This window comes from Artibeus jamaicensis, unplaced genomic scaffold, assembly GCF_021234435.1.
Source record: "Artibeus jamaicensis isolate MK-2021 breed Jamaican fruit bat unplaced genomic scaffold, CSHL_Jam_final contig_354, whole genome shotgun sequence".
Classification (NCBI taxonomy): domain Eukaryota; kingdom Metazoa; phylum Chordata; class Mammalia; order Chiroptera; family Phyllostomidae; genus Artibeus; species Artibeus jamaicensis.
Genome location: NW_026521803.1, coordinates 39,624,222 through 39,642,875, shown reverse-complemented (window position 1 = coordinate 39,642,875; position 18,654 = coordinate 39,624,222).

Sequence of the window (18,654 nt, the reverse complement as noted above, 5' to 3'; positions counted from 1 at the left end):
AGTACCATTTGTTACATTGCCAATCTTTTCCTAAACTTGTTCATTCCACCTCTTTATTTTGTATTCTCCAGAAAATTTTGTGTTTGCGTTTATGCATGTATGCTGAGGTTTGATATAAAATAGATTTCTTACTGTTCTGAAGAAGTTGAAAGCCATAATACCACAGTGTGTGGCTAAAAAGAAAGACTCATGTGAAGAGTCTACAGTACTATTTATTGTTTCTATAACGAACTCATTTGAAAGGCATTGAAATATAAATTATACCTTTTTATTTTTTACTTTATTTTAGTGGACCTATGTGCTAATAATAAGCTGCATTTTATATGTACACAGAGAGGAAGATGAATGTAATCATAAAAGTTTCATTATAACCATATTCTTAATAGTTTTATAGAAATGGGAACTATCAATAGTGTCAATGCACAGAGCACTTTCTGGGATATAGCAGGCATTCAGTAAACATGTTTAATGAATAAACAAAACATAACACAGTAAATATAGCATCTTCAAGCCAACTATTTATAGTCCTTCTTATCCCCACATATCTTTTCCTACCTCTGCATTCCTACCTCTGAGTCCAAGAGAAGACTCAGCTTGGCTTACATTAACCTTGGCGCTCCCTACCTGAGCACTCCCACAAAACTCAGCTAAGAAATCATTTAAAAAGCAAGTGGTACCCTCCTTACAGGGCTGCATGTCTTCCTCTTTTTGGACCAGCCTTTTCCTCTCCATCCTCTATCGAAAATCCTGTTTGCTGTTGGAGTGCTCACTCAGCAGAGATTCTTCTCCCTGCCTATCTTCTTCACCATTTCCTAAGTGTCTGCCCCGGTGGTCGATGGGTGAGAACACACACCTATTCATTGCTACTTCACTGTTTTCACATGTAAGTCTTTGTTGCAAATTATTTCCAAACTCCTCCATGACAAAGACCAGGATTGTGACATTCACCCTCTTACAGGGTCTCTCAGAGGCATTCAATGCCTGCTTGGTGAAGGACTAACAATGAGTGAATGAAGCCTATAGCTCAGATGCAGGGCCACGGGGGCAGACTCTGCTGTTTTTCCTGACAGAATCAGGGGCGTGATTCATCTATGGGAAACATCAGCTGGGTGCTGTCATGAAAATTGTCCTCTGGCCTCGCCGAGAGAAAGGAAGAAATGTAGAAATTGTAAAGTAGTCCTTCTACTCATCTGTTTAAACAATTTCATTTTTCATTGTGTGACAGTGTAATGCATGTTACTGTCTAATCTGAACATTTATTTTGACCAGATTGCAGGTTTTCTGTTAACCACATCTTGATTGGCCAACAAGCCATCGCAGACTTGCTCCATCGCTTCCACAGGTGGAATGTACGATAGACTTTCTATCCACATCTGCTCACCTGGTTTTCTTAACCTGGCGTAGGGTTTCTGCTACACACAGTGCGGAAGAGCAAAGAAAAAAAGAACTGAAAAATACAGTTAAAGTGTGTCTGTACCCACGTTACAGAATAAAATATTAAATGAACCATGGTTTTTTGGTTGGCATGCTAGGCAGTTCCCATAATTTCCATTACAGAAATAACATGTTAATTGAAAAAGCTGAGAAAGTGCAGATAAGTAAATAAGACAAGAAACCTAAAAATCCTATTATCCAAACACAACAACTTGACCTTCCTCAAAATATGCTTCCAAACTTTTCCCTGTAAAATAGATATAAACATAATTTTTAAAACGGATCACATTTGTAATTGCTATAGCAAATATCTTTCAACTGACAAATGATTTTCTCACCACTTACCATTGTAAATCCCTTTCCATAACAGTAAATAGGCACACACATTTCACATATAAACATTGAAGGCCCTTTATCTATGGGCCCAGAGAGCATATTTAGTGAGTAGATTATTCCTTTACTCTAGGGATCTTATTAGTTTCCAATTTTTCAATGTTAAACTTTTTAACAATGAACATTTTGTCCAAACTTATTTATAAATGTATAATATTTCCTTAGTATTAATTATAAAAAGAGGAACTGCTAAGCCAACAATATATATATTTTTTAATTCTGGCATAATTTGCCAAGTTGTCCTCCAGAAACTTACACCAATCTATACTCTTTGTTCACCCTCCCTAACAAGTACTAAGTATTATCCTTCATCTTTCGTCTTGGGATCAAAATGAAAAAAAATATCCTTTCCTTTTCCTGTGTTTTATTATTTTCAATTTACTGGTAATGTTGGTATCTTTTCATGTGGATACACGCCAACTTCATTTTTCTACCAGATTGGTAATCTTACGGACTTACCTTGTTCCGGAGCCTGGCAGTCTATTTTGTAACTGCAGTAAATAAAACACTATTTTAACAAACTAATTTATTTCTTCACTTAAGATCCACTCCCAAACATACTGTGCTAAAATAATCCAATGAGAAGCCCCTGACTGAATTCCTTTCTTCCCGCACTCCACCCACCCACTGTGTTCTTTAAGGCCACGTAACGAAAATTACGTGACCTGTGTCATTTTCCAGATCAACAGACTCTGGGTGCCAGAGATGCAACGTCCCGCGCGTGAAGCGTTGCTAACTAGCAGCAGCGTTTTGAGAAATGGTGTCGCGTCCCCAGTGCTTCATCGCTTCATTGAATAGTGAGCACAGGAACTCACTGGGAGGCAGATGTTGTCCTCACACGTATTACAAATGCAGTTATCCCCAAAATGAATAGAGAGGAATAAAAAAGGCCCATAAAATTACCTCCTGAAAAGCAGCACTGCACTGAACTTGAGAAATGACCCCTGTCTAGGAGGTGGACTCTCAATTTAGGGCCACTGTGCAGTAAACTAGACATAACTGCGTCGGACAATGAAAAGGACAACAAAGTAATTGCGTCCACTTCTGAGGACGGTCACTGCAAGGATCAGAAAGGCCAATTCAACATGCAAATAAGATCCTGGTAGCCGTGGTAAACCTAATTTAAGAAAAGACCACCATGCCCCTGAAATTATATAGTAAACTTTGCTTTGGGGACAAATATATGTGCATTTTTCAGGGGAGAGGTTTCTAATATTTTTTAAAACAGATTCTCAAGAGACAAACATGCTAAAATTTCTACATTCTCTACTTTCTCTCTGGCATAAACTTTATTTTCTTTTCTCCATTTCTTCTTATGTCAAAATAATATTCTTCCTCACACTCCAAGTCACAGATTACCTTATTTATAAAACCATTTTTTAACTCAACCCTCAGAGCACATTGTTCTTCTTGATGATATAGACAGCACTATTTCTACCTCTATTAATAATAATAACAATAAAGTCGCATCATAATTGATCATTTTTACGTTGGTCAACGTGAGGCTGGGGCCATTTTTCATGCTCACTGTCCCTCCAACACCTCCATGATCTCATGTTTTGGGTTTTGTGCATTTAAAGTGCAGGCGCTGACTGCCATTACTCCCAGGACGGACGGGTGGATGATTGAAGGACCCAGTATACAGGTGTTCCTTTGTCATGTGCCTGAGCATCACTTTCTAGTTCCTTTTCCTCTTGGAGAATCTGTACCCTTATTCACAATGGGTGCCCCATCCTGTATCTGCATTCAGGTTTTGAGGTGACTTAGTCACCCCGTCTCACCCCTGGATCTCTGAGAACCCGCCAGACGTGGTTCTCTGCATTGCTTGTCATCCTCGCCTCCTTGAGCTTCCAAAGCAAAGGCTGGTTGGATAACCAGTTGAGTCTTCCCTCTTCGCTGGGACAGAATTTTTAGATTCAAGGTACAAATGCTGTCCATTTGGCAACATATATTCTGTGAGTTTTCAGCCTCAAATTAGCATTTATTCTAAGTTGGTATTTCCTTGGAAAATTGAATATTGTATTTCAAGCATTTATAGATGCTGGAATAAATTGTCATCTCCACGGCAGTTTGGCACAAACCTGTGATTTCCCCATTGGTTTATTATTAAGTCAGAAATACAATGTAAACAAGTCCCTGCTTTGGGGAATTCAAATTGGCATCTTGGAAGTCTTCTTGGATATATTTTTAAAAATCTGTGTCTGTGGCTGTATGATATCATTATATCTTATATTTTTCAGTTTCACCTGACCTGCAGTGTGTCAGTAAGGAAAATACTGAGTAGAAAAAGGCAAAATTGACATTGTGTTCTACTTTTCTGTAGTAGAAAAATATTGCAGGAAACCATAAAGAGATCTTTTTTTTTACTGTTTTATGGCGATGATATTATTTTGTAGCAGATAGGACAAAGATTCAAAGTTCAAAATTTTAAGCCTCTTCCATTTATTACTTTAGTGATCTCGGACAAGTTCCTTAAAGTTTCCAGGCCTCAGTTTCCTAATCTTCACCAGGGGCAACTCATCCCCTCCACATGCCATTATGTGAGGACGAGACGTGAATGTCTGGAATACAATTTAACAGAATAGACCAGTGTCTACAACTTCCATTGAGGACGACTGTAATCAAATATAATGTCTCCAGACACTCATGACTCTACTTTTTTCACTCACTACTATTTTCTATCTGGGGTGATATGGTCTATCTGGGCCCTAAATATTTGAAACGAGGCTAAAAACTGGAGTTCAGGAGGTAGGTATTCCTTGGGGGCTGTTTCCGCTTCTTCCTATCATCACAGCCAATAACTGATTTCCTTGTTGTGTTGAGAGAGCCTTACTCAGGGGAGACTGACCTTTGACCTCTCACTTCTGGGCCGCTCCTGAAATCCAATTTGCCCCACTCAATCAAATCATCAAACATTGGTGATAGACTTTTTAAAAAAATTTCCAGGCTTCTTAATTTATTCTGTGTAACTAGCCTCTTTCTCCCTCGGGGGAAATTCATTAAAGATCTCAGGCTTCTGATCTTCCTGTTAAACGAGACAAAGTACCTACGTCAAGGCCAAGGCTCTTGATGGGGTCACAGGAGGCGGCGGCTGTAGAAAACCGGATTGCAGGGTAAAGAGAACACAGCGTCTGTGTCTCACATTTTCAAATTCCGATGAAAATAATGCATTTCGTTAAACATTTATTCTGTTGTGAAATCTTGGTCATTCTTGTTTTATTTTTCTTTCTGGTTTTTATGCCGGGGCTGCCTGGGGTCATATCATGCTTTAGGAAAATAAAAAGGCTTTGTGGGGTCGTATCTGTAGCAGATGTCAGTTCAGACTGAGAACTCCAAAGAGAAGCAAACTGCACCCTTGGCAGCCAGAAATTAATACATCCTGAATCCAACAAGACAAACATGTCCAAAGGGCAATTCTAACAGATTGGGCTCCACATTGCAAAGTGCTTTTGAGTGGATGCAGCAATAAAGGGTAAATGTATATTTCAACACCCTATGAGTTCATTTCTGTCAATCAATGGCTGAAATTTACTTTGAGGATATTACCTAAAGGTGTTTCTGAATCACCGGACATTTGAAAGCCTGGTGTGAAACATGCATTTAAATGGAAGCGGGGTGTTTTAAAAGCTTTCTATCCATTTGAAGCTATTATTCTGAAAGTAACATTTCAGAAGAATATAGTAATGCTGTTGGATTTTCAGAGGGGGAGGGGTGGGGCTGAGATTGAGGAGGCTGAGTGAATCATTCCAGAAGGCAGACACTTGGCTGAACACCTCGGGAATTTCACTGAGAAACTGAAAGCCGGAGAAGCAGGGCTACTCGGGTCTTAGAGGAAGACTATCCTGGATTTATCTTTACAAAGTTCAACAAGCCCCTAAAGAATTGAGCTGATCTGCAGTAAATTAATAGCCTGCCAGAACAAAAACTTAACACTCTTTAAAGGAAGAAAATAAAATCCATACTAGGCTCCAGAATCCAACACAAAATCAAAGTTACAAACAAACACGCCCTGGCTGGATGGCCCAGTTGGTTGTGAGGCAGGAGATAGAATAGAAATGGGGAAGTTCTGAGACACGGCGGCTCTTGTCAGTCAGCATTCTGATTTTTAAGAATCGCCATGTGACACCTGGCAAGGAGCCACGCTTGTGCACCAGAGCTTCAGTTGCACCTTTGACTCATTAATAAATTAGCATTGCAGTTTCCTCCCCAAGTGGGCAATCAAGGATTGTGGGAGATTTCATGCGCAGAAGTTTAAATAAAAGCCCTATACAGCCTGCAGTCTGTCAAAGGAAGGGAAACATTCTCTGGTCACAGGTGGCCCACTCCTGTATCTTTTCTTAGTAAATTTCATGTGCTTCGCTTCTTCCTTTGCTCAACTCTGTTTGTGTAGTCGATTCAGTCCTTTGTTTGTGACCACCAAGAGCCTGGACCCTGTCTCCGTCTGCCACAGTGGGGTCATCATCCCACATGCCAGAAGGTGGCAGATGTGACTCCCAGTCAGGGAACACAACTGGGTTGCAGGTTTCATCCCTCATCCGGGTGCATATGGGAGGCGACTGATCCATGTTCCTCTCATATCCATGTCTCTCTCTCTCTCTTTCTAAACATATCTTCATGTGAGGATTAAGAAAACACAATTACAAACAAGCAAAGAAGTAAAACAATATGATTTGTGGGTTGAGGAGGGAAGAACAGGCAATAGAAAAAAAACCAGATAAGACAGAAATGTTGGGATTAGCATACACAGACTTTGATACACTCTCAATGAGTATATTTTTAAAGACTTTCCAAGTCTACTAAGGAAAAATAATGGAGTAGCTATCATTTCAGAAGAGTCCTTAATTTCCTGGGATTCATAGAATTGTTTATTGAGCACCTTGAAAGGTGCCAGACACATTATCAGACACTGAGAATAGCAAAATAAACAAGAACGAAATCAGCCCAGGCCTCCAGTGGAAACTGGAATCTAGGAGGGGTCGAAATTAAGCCTGCAGTTCTCACTGAGTGTCACGAATGCCAGCACAGAGTGACAGAGCACTGTGGCAGGAGGAGCCTGGACTACTGGGAGGGAAAAAAAATTGGAAGTAGAAGTGTAACTAAGATTTTTCTAGAAAGCTACCCACAAATTTCCATATTCAGGGCTGTTTCCCATGTCTATAATTTGCCTTGAATTTGCACTCTAAAATTCCTTTGGAGAGCTCAACCAATTCCTTATCCTCTGAGTGGCTGTTTGTATGGACTGTTTCTTAATGCAGAGGTGGTAGTGAAAGACAATTCAAGGCACTCCAAGACTGTCACCCCAAGAGGCAGCCCTTAAAGTCTGAAGAGGGTGCGGTGTAAACAATCATTGGTTAATATGGAAATAGAATACCGTAAGCCATCTCTTGGGGACAGAAAATAAGACAGCAGAAGGATTAGTCTCCTCTTAAGAAGAAAATTATCTTTAATTAAAAAGAAACTGTCTTAGTTTGTGCTGCTGTAAAGAAAATCACCATAGACTGGTGGCTTATCAACAACCAAAATATACTGCTTACATTTCTGGGGCTGAGAAGCCCCAGATCAAGGCACCCCAAGGTGTGTGCAGAGGGTCCACCTCCTGATTCACAGATGAGACAGCCTCTCTCTCTCAGTGTCCTCATGGAGAGGGAGCTGGTATGTGAGGGGGGCTCTGCTCTCATGACCTAATTCAATACCATCACGTGAGGGACGACATGAAATTCGGAAGGAAACAATTTCTCAGTTTATAGCAGAAACTATGGAGGAATCACTTAGGCCTGAAAGAGTTGGTTTATTTGGGGCAATGCTTTGTAAATTGTCTTCTCTGTGTTGATGAAAAAGCTGAGAGATAGAATATTTGTAACCCCAGGACCTAAACAAATGGTCCATTCCCTGACTAATCAATTTGAGGCAACCATAACAAATAAGATTAAATGTAAGGGTGTTCTGTCATCTTACAAGTTACAGGGCTTCTCAGTTGAGTTTTCTGAATTCAATGGAAAAAGATAAGTGCCTTTGTTGCAAAGCACCGCTCTTTTGCTTTACACAGAACAACTTTTTAAATACCATCTATACACAGAAATAAAATGTTATGAAGCTTTAAAAATGTGTATTAAACTATACATAAGAATTGTGAAACCTCTGAAAATTACAGTCACAAAACATGACTATTGTGATAGGTACTGATGGCTCTCAACTGCTCCTGTGGTTAAGTTACTGAGTGAATGGATATGCAGAATCATTTGTTTTTCCTCCTTTTTCTTACCACACCTGGGTCATGCTCTTCTGTTCCACATATTGTACAGACTCCGGGTTGGTTTGTTTTTTCTGTGAGATGGCTCTAATAGCGCTTAGTTGTCTTTAACTTCACTCAAAACAGTTTTGAAGATTGTGACAGCTGTCATACCAACAGGCATTTTTTTAAGAAACTTACGAAAATTGATGAGTTTTTGCATAGTCATTTTAATACTGAGAATGGAAGAAAGTATGCAACATTTTCAGCACATTATGCTTTACTGTTTCAAAAAAGGTAAAAACAAAACTGCAATGCAAAAAAAGAGATTCATGCAGTGCACAGAGAAAGTGCTGTGACCAATCGAACGTGTCAAAGGTAGTTTGTGAAATTTTGTGCTGGAGATTTCTCACTGGACGATGCTCCACGGTCAGGTAGACCCGTTGAAGTTGATAACGACCAAATCGAGACATTAACTGAGAACAACCAACGTTCTACCACATGGGAGACAGCTGACATACTCAAAGTATCCAAATCAATCAAGTTATTGGTGAAAATGAAAAATGTGTCTTTTAGTTTATGGAAAAAACCATACAGATTTCTGGCCAACCTGCAATATATGAGATCACAGTACGCTTTCTTGGTTTTGCTCTGCAAAGGATTAAATAGAGTCTTGCTCCAAAATATTATTTTTTTGCTTTTTACTATTATTAAATATTATATTAGTTTCAGGCGTACACCCAAGTGATCAGATATTACATAAGTTAGTAACAAATGTCTTGATTCCCTGCAAAGAAGCCTGCGGCCCTGTGGCACTCTGCCCTCCTAAGTCCTGGGATGATCTTTCAACACAGCACAGCTTACTGTGAAGGGGTAGGCGAGCCTCATCTCGAAAACACCTTAACACAGATTCTTTCTCACACTCCCTTCTGCCCAGGGCTTCCTGAAGCACTGCCGCTCCACCAAACGTTCCATTCCCTCTTTGCCCTGCACGTGACTGTGTGGGCTGCCTGCATGGGTGGTGAGTCGTTATAATGATCTCTTCGTTCCCTTGCAAAAATGAAGACAAGTTTTCAGAGGGTCGTTTTTGTCCCCACTCGCTTTTCTGACAAGGGAAGTGTAGATGTGTGCGTGGCAGACAGAGGGAAGTCTGCCCGAGAAGCCCAAGCCCTGTGTCTGCAACCACCCCTCCAAGGACAGTAGCCACAAACAGCCACAGTGCCCTGGCACAGCTCCTGGCAGAAGAGGATTGTAAGCAGGCAGGGCCTGCAGAACTCAATGTTGTTTCAATGACCCTGGGCCTCCACCAGCTTTGTCCACCAGCAATGGCCAAAAACCCAACCCCCAAAGGACCCAGATATTCTAGAGAAAAAAGGAAAGGAAAGCAGTGTATTAGTAGTATATTTTCTGCAGTGTCTGCCTCATACACACTTCTTATGTGGAATAAAAATGTTACCTTACCTAACACGTTCACCACACGTTTGCCCCAGACTTCAGTACTTAGAACAAGGCTTGCGGGAAACTGAGCATGAATATCATCCTCTCCTGAAGCCTTCTTAACTGACTTGCAACATGGCACCTTAAGACCACAGACGCTAAATGATTTTAAAGCACGTTCAAACCACAAATGGCTTGCAAACAGATGCCATAGAAAAACAGGACAGTGAAAATGAACGATTTCAGAGCTTGCAGATCCCAAGCAGCTTCTGTAAAGGGTTAATACTGGAGGGTGCACGAGGAGTGAAGGAGACACATGCATCTTCACAGGTGGGCCAGGTGACCCAGAGACACCGGGGCTGAGGTCTCCCCGCCGGGGCTGGCTCATCTGCGGTGCAGACCACGCTGCCGGTGTCAGAAGTATGTTTCTGTGAACATCTCTACTTTCTAAAACAGAACATAATTCTGCTCCCCTGGTGTGTTTCTTCACTGCTGGCTGTCTGAATTGAAAAGGCAGATGTCTTAGTGAGGGAATTGATTGCAAGAGTGATTGCTTTCAGGTGTAACCGTTAATAAATTAAAAATTTAGGGAGCAAGAGAGTCTACTCGGGGAATAGAACACTACCAAGTCCACGTGGGGAGGAAAGGGCCCAGCCCTTGTTCTGGGAATAGCTCTGTGGATAATTACAAAATTGGAGAGGAGGGCACTGGAACTGTCGTATTGATTAACTGTCCAAAAATTGCCGTATTGCTAACCCTGAAGCACGACACTTCGTTGCTGAAATCGCACTTGTTGTACAAGCCCCGAGTAAAGGCAGGTGTTATACCGATGCGTCCCACCACGCAGCACCCAGAGCCCTTGGGGCTCAGCACCCTTTGAACAAAGGCCATCCCCCCAGTTCAGCCCCTCTCTGCCTTACTCCCATTCCCGCCACAGCTGCTTCTGTGTCTTTGCTATAACCCTTCACAGAACACAGTCCTTGGGAATAACTTTCCCCCACCATTGCCATGACCTCGCTCCCCACTCACTTTTCAACCCACGCCAACTTCATTTCTGCCACCGCCACATCACTGGCACCGCCCCCAGGGAGGCCCCCCGACCTTCCCCCACAGAGTCTCTCAGCACCCTCAGCCTTCACACTGAGATGTCCTGACCACGTATATCCCAGGTGACCACGTCTGCCTTTGGAAACCCATCTTCCCAGAGCTGCTCCTCTCTTTCTGAACATTCTCTCTCCCCATGCCAGCTCACAGAAGCCTACAATGGTTGTGCATAAATATTTGCTCCATAAATAAGAAATGAAGGAGAGTGAGGGAATGAAAGGTTAAATTCAGCTTCTGGAGGAAATGTGAGGGGCAGGGTGTACGCTCTGCACTTGCTCCACATTAAGCTTTGCATGCTCTGCCTTAGGAATGCTCACCCGTGCCACGGGCAGAGCCTGGGGCAAGGGTGCAAACAACAGCCTCAGACCCACGGGTCTCCCGTCCTCTCTTCTCCTTGCTGGCTCGGGCCTGCACCAAGAGAGGCCTGGCATGCCAGCCAGAGGAACATACAGTAGACAACTGCAAATTCCAAGCTCTTTCCACCCCAGCCCCTGCTGTCAGCTGCCTACAGGATACCACCTGGTCAAGGGGTGGGCAAGCAGCGGCTAAGCCCACCCTCTGGAGGACAGTCAGCGAAGAGGCCTGGGCAGGCTATGGAAGCCACCTTCAGGACTTGGGGGGCCAGAATTTGGAAGTCTGGAGCATGATCTGAAAGAGGGAAATGGAGCAGGTTCTGCCCCTTCTGCCCCAAGGGGTATGTGATAGGAAGGGAGCCAGAGAGGGGCCCCCAACATCCCCCACCAAGGGCAGAGCCTCACGGGGCTTTCAGTTACTTGTGGGAAGCCAAGACTCCCCTTTGGCTGTCTTTGAGAAAGAGCAGAGTCGGGTTCGGAAACCCAGGAAAGCTCCTTTGCCCTCCACTGTCAGAGCCTGTGTCTCAAAGACCCGGGTGCTGTGGGTGGGCCCGTGCTCTCAAAGAGGCCCAGGCCCACAATTTCTAAACATTCTACAGTCTAATAGTCTGCTCTTATCCTATTGAACTGCTCTTCTGATTTTTTTACATTTCAAACTAAAATAATAGATGTTGTGCACAAGGAAGATACCAGACAACAAACAATATTGCTTTTCACTTTGTTTGGAGGCTGCTAGGGACCAAATGAAAGAAATTTTATAAGCAAAGGTTGTGGAAAGAGATGGGGAACTTAATCAGACAGAGGCTTAATTAAAAACTAATGAAGCGAAGAAGCCAGGCTTCCTGAGGTTGAAAATTATTTCATTGGACATTAGCCCATTTGCTCATTATCTAAGCTAGTATTTTCAACTTACTCATATGCATCTAGAGAAAAATAATACTTTATTTAGCAAAACTGATCATGTATACAAATGCTCTGTACCCATTTACACGCGTGCATCCATTCATTTCCCACTAGGGAAGAGCAACACTGGGGAATGTGGTGTAGCATGTGATGCGATGCTGGTCCGTATGAATATTTATGATGAAAATGGAAAAAAAGTCAGTGTGTTAGACTTGAAAGAATCCATAGACTTTGAAAAACATGCCATTCTTGGCCTGGGGGGGAAATACTCTTAAAATCACAGAAGCCGTTTCCCCTCTTTTCTATCTTCACCATACAACTCTTGAATTATCTGCTGCCTCTTAAATATTTTAGGCATTTCTATACATCCGTGTTCTTATTTTTGGATGTGTGGTTGCAGAATGTCCTTCTCCCTTCGTCACTGGGTAAGATGGTCCTCATTTCCCAAGCATAGGTCAAGTGCACCCCACTTGTAAGGTCTGCCCTTGCGACCCAGGCTCCCGGTCAGATCAATCATTCCTGCTGCTGCTACAGAGCAGGGTGTAATTTATTACTCTTTCAAGTGTTGTTTCTGCCACTTACTGGCAATGTCATTTTGGCTAATTTTAGTCTCTCAGTTTCTCTATCTACAAAATAGGGGCAATCACAAGATATACCCCGTGAGGTCCTTTTGAGGTTCAAATTAACTATATATAAAAAAGAAGAATAGAGAAACAATTTCCAGGACATTGTAAGGGTTCACAAAACACTAGCTATTATGATAGCATTCCTTTGCTGTAACACATCACATGACAGGTTACATCATCTGTTTGTCTCCTCCCTAGCTTATCAGAACTTTGCCTTTTTAGTCCCAGTTCCCTGGTGTTTATCCCAAAATAAGCTTTTACAAATCTTTGTTGAACTATGATACAGTGACCCTAAACTTTCTTGCACTAAATATCTAAAATGTAGTGCAATGAGTCTCTTAACATGTTATTTTTTAAATAAAGCAACCACAAGTAGATAATTTTGCCAAAAGTATTTTTAAAAAATTCACATCTCAAAGACCTGGAAAAGCGGCATGAATTAATAAAGTTTCCATTGTACATATTGGATAAAAGGTTAATGGTGGTTCTGAATTATGCAGTTTGTTGGATAAACTGATATTGAACTTTTTTCATAAGCATTTTCTACAATTGTATTTTGTATTGGTTGCACTTGACAATATTTTAAAAGAAATGATGTTGACTTTTAAATTCCCCTGAGTGTATATATTATGAGTTGTTTTTTTTTTCATTTTCAGGAGATGAATGGAAGATTGGGCTGAGATTCTCCGAGCTGGCAAACTGAGACGTCGGGAATGCACAGAGTCATTTGTTCAGGGGCAGTTTGTTATTTCACATCAGAGACTGAAGATGTGAATGCCTCATTTAGAGATTTTTTAGGTAATTTAGCAACAGATAATTTAAGCCCTGGAAATCCTGGTTATATGGAAGTTCTGCTCCATGTTAAGATAGAGCACAAAACCCTTCATTTATACATATAACACACATACACTTAAACAGTCTCATCTGTGTGTAGCAAAGTGAATGTCTCAATGGAAGGGAAGGGAAGGAATCCATCCAGAGTTATCTCCAGGGAACAGGAGGGGAGTCAGGAATTCACAGTTAAACCCCAGCATCAGGAGCACAGTTCCACGAGCCCCTGAGAGGCTTCCACGTGATGCCTGGTCCAAAATATGCTGTTGATGAAGGAGCTGGCTGAGAACAGCATGCTCTCTCCCTCTCTGCCCCCCCCACACACACAGTGTACTTCAGAGAAGAGGCATGTCATGTGCATGTCACCTTTTGGAGAAGTCACTTAAATATGTATCTGCTGAAATGATAGCATCTTCTTCTTTAGCCCAGGAAGGCCTGGAGTAGCAGAAATGGGTGTGTCCACATTTGTCTGTGGGATGAAATGAGAGGCTTCTTCACTGAGGTTGTTGATTTGTTATTAAGCATTCTAGGATATAACTGGAAAAAATGGGTAGTCATTTACTCTCCTTGGTTTTCTTCCTCTTGTAAAGATAAGAAGTCTCTTCTTCCCTCTCTGGGCCCATGTTTCTCATCTCAGATGTGAGAACTCTCATCAATCCCCACCTTCTCACAGCTTATACAGAACTAAAAAAACTCCTTGTAGAAACTTTTGAGATGTGAAGAAATGGAGAAAGTGTGCTCTCTCCATGGGAGATAGAAGACATTATGGTGAGAAGAACACTTACCTGGGGGACAGTCTTGATAAAACTGCTGAGATGGAAGTCCCATAGATGCCAGGTCTTTGGAGAAGGCCTCAGTGGATCCTGGGTAAAATGGGAATTTTTTTCATCCTTTGGAAAAGGGCAGAAGAAGATAGAGAAAGGAAGGTGAAGGTGAGACAGGAAGGCAGAAAAGTAAATGTATTCCCCTATGAATTCCCAGGAAGAGTGAAACTTAATAAACACTTGGTGCGAGAGAGTTTTTAAGGTGTGTGTGTAGGAACCAGGGAGGAGGCTGGGTGTTACCTCATTGAGACATGGACTAAAACGGATAACATATACACATGCTCAGGGGGTTGTGACAGATGATCCTAAGAAAGGAGCTCCTTGAGAATTTGCATGCATAGTGGAGGGATTAAGAGTGTCACACACATGGACCTGGAATCTCAGCCAACTTTATACAGATCCCTGAACAACAGGGAGGTCCCGCTGACCTCAGAGTTATTGAGCGCATTTGAAGGGGGTGCCACGTCTGAATTTGGTAAGTGATGTTTGCTCAGGAAAAGTTAGCTAATAAGGTCACAATACAGAGTGGTTTAAATTAAGAGGTAGGCTTCACACTCCTTAAAGTATTGTCAATCACTCTGGTCTTCAAGTTGTACAAGTTGTTGTATTCATTGGATAACATAACATGTGATTCCTGAAAGAATAGCTTCTACTAATTTTGTCATCTAGGTTTTTCTACATTTATATGTTATGATTGAAACCAGAGTTGCCTTTTTTAAATGAAATCCACTTTTATAACTGCCTAAGTCTAAAATTCTACAAAGAAAATTGGCTTTGCCCTATAATTCACTCCTTAATGGTTTTAGAACAATTATGTACTGCTATCAAAATACACGTCAGCATCAAAGATTTTACACTTTGCTATGTGGTCCTTATTGTAAGCTATCACTGCAAGCAAAGAATTCACTACTATGTGATGTTGAACTTTCCATTTCTTTTAGCAACTAATAATGTAGTCATTCATTGAAGAAAATGCCTAGCTTTCAAATCAACATGGGGAAATAAGAAAGCTTTATGTTAATCTCCTCTTTAAGACAAAACATCATCACTTTTGTTCACTTATTATGCTTTCTGTATGTGGCAAACCAGACACAGAAAGGTCTACATATTTTAGGATACGAATGGTATGAAATTCACTACTCAGGTGATCAATTGCACCAACATAAGCAGTGACCCCCGGGATGAAGGGTCAGTCTGAGAACAGCTTATTTTGATGCCCCTTTTGCTAAACAAAGACCAGTTCTCCAGGATGCACTTTGCATGTCCCAGAAGACGTTCTGCAGCCAGGATGGATGCTCACTGCATGGAGGCCCCAGGAACAGAAGATTCCTAGTCGGCTGTGGAGAAGTCAAGAGTGTGAGTCTGTTTCATCCAAAATAAAAGCCATCCTCCAGGGCTTCTTTCAATGAGGGGCTTCTTCCCCGGAGCCCCGTGCTCACACTGAGTTCCCTTCCTGGCTGCCCCAGGCTGCTCCTTCCATATCTGGAGAATCCACCCTGCTTCTCAACATGATCTCAGTCCCCACGATGGAGCGTGTGCTGAACTATTTGTTTTTACAAATTACACTCTGCCTTAACCCTAAGGGGTAAATAAAAGATGTTTTCATTAAGATAATTGTAAAAAAATTAATCAAAAATTAACAGTAAGTCAAACAAAGCACAGGAAACCAAACACTGTGTAAGCAAAGTAATGCCCCTTAGAAGTCTCTGAACTAAATTAGGACATATTCATTTTATTTACATGTTAACTGTACATTTTTCTCTTCACCGATGAACAGTGTGTTTTCTATAGACTTCCCATTATAATTTCCCTGATTTCTTCCCCAAGTAACTTTCTTATTTCTCACACAGACTACATCTGTCTAAAAAGTAATTTTTCTTCTTCATGAGAAACTGTCAATGAATAATAAAGTCTTATAACCTTGATAACAGTAAAATGCTCTCTATTCTAACTAGAAACAAAAATTTAATTTTAGTATCACAGTTTTACTCATTTAATTCATCTATCTATAGCTCTCTTTAGCATTTGAAACAATTAAACATGCTTCTCATTGAAACTCCATTCTTGAAGGAAAAGGGAGGAAGAGTTTTCAGGAACGACAGGACTCACGGACAAAACCAAGGGGGGGGTGGAGTCAGGGGAGGGAGGTGGGGATGGCTGGAGTGGGGGAAAGAGTGGTGGGAGGAAAATGCAGACAACTGTACTCGAACAACAATAAAACAATTAAAAAAATAAAATATATGAATTTAAGTCTTAAAAAAAGAAACTCCTTTCTGGCCTACATGTTTTTTTCTTTGTCCCATTCTCCTTCCAACTCTGGCTGCTGCAGTTTAACTGAATGGAATATTTGTCAAAGAGCCTGAAGGACCAGGCAACTGGCTACTGTGAGTAACATGGAGCATGTACACAGTAACCGGTTTAGAAAGGAGGAGTAAATTAATGAGAGAGTGAATGAATGAGGGCATTCCTCCATTCCAGAACCAGGAAAGCCCTTCTATAAATCCAGTCTATACCACACCTAAAAAGTGAATCTAAATTTCTGAGAATTGAGCAGAGGTAGATACCTGTTATTTTTCCTGTTTTGGCCCACATTCTGGTTGTTAAACTAGCATCTCTCAATTCTGAATTCTCTCTTCTGAAGTTTGCTTTTTTATGCTGGGGCTGGGACTCTGCAGACTCTATTTAGTCTTTGAGGGTGACTCCCAGAGGGTGGCACAGAGGGGCATGGGAAAACTGGAGCAGGAAGAAGGGACGCATCTCTTCCAGACAGCTCACTGTGCTGCCCCGTGAAATCTGGCAACGGTCCCCTGTTCTAGCAGCACAGCTGGTTCATGTCTGGTTTCTTCCCCACGCTCCCAGTACTGGCCTTAGGGATGTTAGCACTGGCTCTGTGGCACCTTCCTTAGACATCTGCATCCCAGCATCGTGGGGGTCCCCAAGCTCCTGAGGCAGCAGCCCCACCTGGCAAACACTCTGCTTCTTCTAACAGGGCTCCCCCTCTGAGCTCCTAAATTCTAATACCCCCACTTCTTCCATTATTTCCCCCACCCGAAGGGAGGGCAACATCCTGCATTTACTCAATATTAATATGATACCCTCCTTCTGTTTTTGCAATTTCAGGTTTTCAATACTTATTTAACCAATCTCCATATTAAAGTCTCATTTAAAATAATCGATGTAGATGACACCCTCCACCATAACACGGTCCAAAGGGAGGCTCCTACGCTTCAAAGCACCACACTGGCCCATGCACGCTGGATGTCATGTGACCTGGTCACAAGGAGTGATTGCTCTGGGTGCCCAAGTCTGCTAGAAGGTGCCAAAGGGTAAGAGACAAATCTGCAAAGATTCCGAGGTCTGTCACGTCATCGAGCATTTTAAGGGGCCAATGACTGGGGGCATGGCAGGACGTCTCCCCCAAGGTCAGGGAAATTTATTACACTTGTACCCTCTACCGCTAAGGAGTCCCAGTGCTTACCAACCATCTTTGGATTTTGAACACAAGACACCCCACACTCAGGGACAGAGCCTGGACTCAGCCGTGGGAGGACTCAGAGGCCACAGACTTCAAGCAGAATTCGGAACAGCGAAGGTTCCGACGGTGGCACCAGCTGCCCTGCAGCTCGGTTCTGCATCATGGGAGACTCTGTGTGACCTTTCCCACACTCTTTCCCATCTTTCAGGAACTGCTTGTTGATGCTGACAACTTGATTTGGGGGATGAAAACACAACGTGAGTAATTCAAACACCACAGCAAAGTCTCAGAATTTCCAAATACAGAATCAGATTAGGCACAATATGACATGAAATGTCACAAGTTTTGAATTTTTGCCCTCCTTTTCGGTCCCCAAAGAGAGGATAATGGCAATCACTAAAATACCTAAAAGTGATAGCAGCATTTGAAAGGTAAGTGTAGAAACACTTTGTTGCCAGTGTGAGGTGGGTCCTCCTCACAAATATAGACAAAAATGCAGAGAAGACCGGCGTCCAGGGCAGCACAGAGAACGCAGGGAACAAGGCCCTCACTTGGTCGGGTAATGCCAGGTGGCACGTGGGGAAGTTTATACTCTGCGGTGAGCAGACCATGGTGTATCCGACACATTTAAAGCACATAGATAAGAATGAGGGACACTTGGACACTGAAATGTCAGCTGTCTACAGTCCTCCCTAAGCTTTAAAAAATGTAGGTATGGAGGTCTTAAATTCTCCCGAGCGCAATAGAAATAGGAGTTGTAATTTTGCCTTGTCTGGAAATAATAAAAATTTAACACACCAGTTTCTTACTCCAGCCTCTTTTACCTTTATTGCAAAAAAAAAAAACTTCTTTGGATGTAAAATTACAACTTTACAACTTTGAAGAGTAATCTAGATTAGCTCTTTCATTAGGAATACATGTTTTTAAACTATTACATGTTGAAGAAATGGTCATTCATTCTTAACCCCCAGCTTCCCTTCTATCAGGGCAATAACATTGGCAGAATAAAAGCTACACAAGCACAAAAGAAATAAAGAAGGAAAAG